The following is a 6,000-nucleotide window of genomic DNA, read 5'->3' as shown; positions in this document are numbered from 1 at the left end:
CTGCATCCTGGGCTGGGGCGCAGTGGAGCAAGTGGTCCTGCGCTCCCCACTGCCACACACCTACTAGGTGGCAGTCTCCCCCTCACCACCACTGCAGGTGAACTGCCTGCCACGCTCCTGAACAAGGAGACCCCAAACCTGCCTTATTTATTACCAGGCCTGGGCCTCTAAACTCTGAGTTATTTGTTTGCCGCTCTGCCCTGGGCCAGGGCCAGGGCCTTCCTAATTAAGGAGTGATTGCTCCTGCCTGAGACAGGCCAGGGCCTCTTGAACTTGTGGACTATTGTATTCATTGCCCCGCCCTGACCTAGAGCCCCAGAGCTCACCTGGTTATTTGCTGCCTTGCCTGGAACAAGGCCTGGACTAAGGAACTACTGTTTATAACTATGGTTATTTACTGGCCGTCCTGACCAAAGGCCATGGTGCGGGACTGGGGTTATTTGCTGCCCCGCCCTGACCGAGGGCCCAGACTGATAAACTGTTTTGAACTCTTTACTTCTGGCCCCAGATATAAAGCAAGGCCGGGCCCCTGAGCTATTTACCTAGGGCATATATATAGACCCAAAGGAAGGCCAGGAACCTGGACTATTGGCCTCTCACCCTGACCTGAAGCAAGGCCGGGTTGGGGAACTGTTGACTTGGGGACTATTTTGAGTGGCTGTGCATTGGGGCGGACTGGCCGCCCACTGACTTGGCAGCGGGGGAACCCCTCTGGGAGGCCTGTCAGCCCACAGTGCCACAGGACTCCTCTAAGACAAGAAAAAGAGTGTTACGGCTTAAGGATCTGTTCACAAGCAGCAGGAATACAGACTACAGAGATGGGATTTCTAAAGCATACTAATACGTTGCACGTTTATTGGTCCATCGAGAGCCTGCTGGTGTGTAGTAAAGGTTCTTTCTAATGCACTGCTACATGAAACTGTACAATGTGGCCATGCCCTAGACAGTATTATGAAAGAGATTACTCATTACAGTACACATTACTCCTTACAGCATATCCAAAGAGAAAGCTCTGGTTCCTCTGTCCCCCAATGTATAGGCATATATATAGACCTAAACCATTGCTAACAGTAATCATCCATAATCAAATTTACTAAATCCTTAAAAACAGAAGCCCTAAACATGTAGCACCAGAGAGTTGGTCAGATATGAGAGAAAGAGAGAAATTAATGTCTCCAGTTATGGCCATTGGGAAGCAGGACGACTTACTTCACTGTAGCGCTGACCCGAGGGAATGCTCTGCAAAGAGAGAGGCAAAACAAAGAGAATAGGTCTGTCTCAGCGTGGTTTCTGCACCCAGAATGGGGAGTAGATTATAAACTGGAGACGATAGTGCGTGATTTCATTGGATGAGGCTCTGGGAAACAAGCTGGCAAGGTAAGGGCAAGCAGCTCATGTATAGTGTTTCAGGGTGAGTCACCTATAGCAGAAGGTGGGTGTGAATCACACCTGCTCTGACACGTCAAGAGATGTGTAGCCATCCCTGTCAAGCCCTGGGAAGAAGGAAGAGCCGTGTGCTGGGATATGTAAAAATTAATAGGGGTCTGGGATGACTATATATCCGTGGGTAAGGGGTCTAGCCAGAATAGGCATTGCCCTTTAAACTTGTTTTTTCCCTTTGTCCTGGCAGCTTTGGAAGATGGTTGAACTGCACAGTGTCTTGTTCACACTTGTCTGTATGAATATTTTCAGGGTTGATGCACTTTCCTGCTCCCTGTAAGCTGCTGATTAAGACAGTATGTAATACTGGTTTCAACTAAAACCAGTAAACAACAAACAGGGGCAAGTATAATTGTATTCATCACCTACTTCTTAATATTCATTGCATAGGAGTTAACATTACCAAATTAGGATTTAGGGAAAGTAGTGATAGATGTGTGAATTAACAAACTAAAACAGATAAAAAGGCATGACTGGTGTCAATTTGTGGCCACTTGGATGTTGTGTCGAATGTCTGAGGTAACGTGTGTGGGCAAGAAAGCAGTGCTGTTTACCCCATCCACTCCAGGGTCACCTCTTTCTTCTCTAACAGCATGTCCCAGGTAGAGTTTGGGGTAGAAGAGCTGTTTTTTCATTCCACTTATTTTCTCTTATCAAAAAGACTGAACTTTGTGACAGACCAGCACTGCAGCGAGCCTAGTGAGTGGTCTCTCGGCCAAAGTCAGCAGTGCTGAGAAAAGCCACACTCTTGCAGATCAGCTGAGCTAGAGATACAAAGTCCCTATCCTGAAAGGAGAACTTCTATGGTTGTTCTGGAAAAATAAAATCTTTGTAAGATGTTGTAATACATTCGCATTATTTAAATATCTGGAACCCACACTCCTAGTATGGTTCGCTGTCCCATATAGTGGCACTTAGACCACTTACAGCAACAGATAAGAAGGGACCTCTATAGCATGGGTTGAGAGCCAGTTGGCTTTATAGTTCAAGCTGTAGAGCCTCTACACCAGTGGTTCCCAAATGGTGTTCCGCAGAACCCCGGGATTTCACGAAGTGAAAATAAGGGTACCGCGAGAAAATTCCATTACAATAACATTTTATTATTTAAAAAAATAGTACACATGAAATGTGATTCTTATTTTTAAATTTGTGCAATTAAACTAAATGTTGATCTCATGACCTTGTGTAGCATTTGTTTATTATTATCCTTACTTATGTGTGGTCTACTTTTTCAGCTCCATAAATAAAACTGTTATTAGGGGTTCTGCAAAATTCTGTTAGGGGTTCTATGCCCAAATAAAATTGGGAAACACTGCTCTACACTATACTCCAGCAGTCCCAGGTTCAAAGGTTACACAAACAACTGGAGATTTCTCATCATGCTCATGTTAAGATTACAAAATCATTCTCCTACCCCTCCCCCCTTTATTTTCTGTTTTTTTCACTGTTGTTAACAAGAAAACAAGTTCATTGCAAGTTTGTAATGTTGGAGCTAAAAGGTGGATCATTAGTATTGCCCTTTACGGGTCACTGATTCATGGAAAGTAACAATATTAAATTTGATAGCTTGCACTTTAAAGTGAAGTTCACTGTACTGTAACCACAAATCAGTTTCACTGCTGTCTTCATGTCCTCACTCCTTCTCTTCATCTTCAACTCTTCTTTCACCTTGTTTGTCTACATCTATGTCAGGGTTGGAGAATCTTTTTCCTATCAGGGCCACTGCTCCCCAGGAAAAAAATCAGTCATGGGCCACACATAACCCTGTGGGGGAAGGTGCAGAGGCTCAGGTAAAAAATGAAGGGCTCAAGTATTGGGGGGGTTCCCAGGCTGGGTCAGGGAGGGAATGGGGGTTCTGACTGAAGGTGCAGGCTCTGGGAGGGACCGTAAATAAGGGTTTTGTGGTGCAAGAGGAGGCTGCAGAAAGGAGGCTGAGATGGGGGTGAGGGGATGGGGTCAGGATGGGAATTAGGGTGCAGGAGTAGGCAGGGGATGGGGGTGCAGACTCTGGGATGCAGTTTGGGTGCAGAAGGGGGCTTAGGGCTCAGGCAGTGGGTTGGGTTGTGGGGTCTGGGAGGGAGTTAGGATGCAGGAAGAGGTTCTGATCTGGATCGGGGCAGGGTTCTGGGAGGGAGTTTGGGTGCAGGAGGGAACGTGGGGCCCTTCCTGAGGTAGCTCCCATGCAGTGGGGCTAAGGCATGGCTAACTCTCTGTCTGCCCTGGCCCTGTGCAATTGCCACTCCTAGAAGTGGCTGCAGCTGGCACATCCCAGCAGCCCCTGTGGGAGACAGATGGTTCCATATACAGTCCATCCTTGCAGGCACCGCTCCTGCAGCTCCTAAATTGTGGAGGCAGCGCCGGCAGGCAGAATGTAGAGTTTCCCTGATCTCTGTGAGCCGGCGGTGATGCTCGCAGCTTCAGCTCACCAGGGGGCAGAGAAGTGGGGAGAACCAAGGCTCAGGGTTTCTGCAGACTTGCCATGGGCTGGATTAAATTAAGCAGGGTGCTGGATCCAGCCTATGAAACCCGTGATCTATGTTCTTCTCTGTATTGTTTAGAAGATTATTTTTTTCAGAGTAAAACTATTAAGATGCAGTTAGCATTTGGTACATATCAGGAATTTAAGGTAAAACATTGCAGGCATATTATAGCTACTCCAAGAACTATAAACCTTGGGAATTCACAGGTAAAGCTAAATACTTATGTAACAACCACGAGGCAGGTTTAAACCTGGGACCTCAGAGTAGGAGCCTCTACTGCTTGAGCTAAAATCCTGCGGGCTCTTGGCTTAGGGTAAAGAGCTCCCTTGTTCTTATCACTTGCTGTAAGTGTCACTACATGGGCCAGTGAACCACACTAGGGGTGTGTCTAGACTACGGGGTTTTGTCGACAAAAGTGGACTTTTGTCGACAAAACTATACCTACGTCCACACTGCCTTTGAGTTATGTCGACATAACGTCGACAAAACTCAGCAGTTTTGTCGACGTATGTAAACCTCATTCTACGAGAGAATAACGCCTTTTGTCGACAGAGTTCTGTTGATAGAAGGCATTATTGCATCTACACTGTCCTTTGCGTCCACACTGTTATGTCGACAAAGCGGCTTGCTTTGTCAACAGAACTGGATGTAGTCTAGACACTCTTTGTCGACAGAAGCTTTGTTGACAGTATCTGTCGACAAAACTTCTGTCAACAAAACCCTGTAGTCTAGACATACCCTAGATGTGTGGGTTACATTTACACCCCAAACATGCTGCGGCAATGCAATGTAAAATTAAACAACTTGTATTCTGGGCTGGACTAATGCATGTTAGTGTTTGTGGTTTCATGTTCAACAGATTTCTAAAGAGAATGTGGTTTCCCCCCACCCCCCAATGTTCCAATGTTTTTTCCAACGTCCCTCCTGATTCACTGTTCTTGCATAGTTAGATGATATCTATGCAGACATTTTGTGGGATGGGGTCAAAACAAGTCAGGCAAATGGGGAACTTGAGCATGTTGGAGAGAATGATGAAGCTATATAGTCAAGTTTTCTTAAATATTCTATTACCCTCCTGTTGTTGGTTTATATTAATCTGTAAGTACCAGGGTTTAAACCAAAGGAGGCAGTTCAGAGGAAAACTCACTGAAAATGAAACAAAGCCAAGGATAAGACACCTTGAAGAAACAGTGCGTGAGCCATCAATAGGGAAATAATTCCCCTTTGTCCTCCTTAAATATTGGCACATTAGATTTTCCCCCCAGTGTACCATATGTTGTTAAAAATTAACGAGTTTAAAGAGCTCTTCAGCCAATTCTTTTAATTAACTTTTTGAATACAAGTCAACTGGTCTTATAGATCTAAAAATGTTTGACTTATTAAACTATGAAGTTGTTCTAACATCCTCCCTAGTTACTGATGGAAAAGAAAGTATTTAATTATCACTGTAAGATGTGAACACAATATCCTACTTCTTTCTAAATACAGAATAAATATTTATGAACTAGCCAATTAGCCCGTCATAACACGGGATTTTCAGGTCTCTCCTCCATGTTGGTCTTCTCTCCTGAGCCTCCGGTCTCTTGCTCCATGTCTCTCTATCTCTCTCTCCTCCGCCTGCTTCCTCCCCTCCCCCCTCTCAGCTCTCCTCCGCCTCCTGCCTCTCTCTCTGTCTCTCTCTTTCTCTTCTCCTCCCCCTCTTGCCTCTCACTCGGGGGACCGCGGAGCCCAAATGGCCGTTTGGGCTCTGCACTCCCCGTGCTGCATGGGGGTGTGTGGAGCCCAAACGGTCACTTGCGCTGCTTGCTCCTACACGGTGGCCTGGCGGGAGGCGAAGGGGGGCGGGGCGATGATGTTCACGGCCAGGGGGCGGGCCCTGCAGCCGCTGTCACACCGCACATCACTGCCCTGCCCCCCCTTCCCCTCCCACCGTGGCAATCGGCTGACTTCTGCGCCGCTCAGCCAGGCCGCTGCGGGGGAGCAAGTGATGCAAGTGGCTGTTTGGGCCCCGCACTCCCCATGCAGCACAGGCCACTCAGAGGGAACAGCCAGCATTTCAGGCAACAGCGCCCCCCCAGAG

This window comes from Pelodiscus sinensis, chromosome 3, assembly GCF_052426305.1.
Source record: "Pelodiscus sinensis isolate ZL-2025 chromosome 3, ASM5242630v1, whole genome shotgun sequence".
Classification (NCBI taxonomy): domain Eukaryota; kingdom Metazoa; phylum Chordata; order Testudines; family Trionychidae; genus Pelodiscus; species Pelodiscus sinensis.
The sequence above is the reverse complement of the archived record's forward strand: the minus strand, read 5'-3'. Positions refer to the sequence as shown.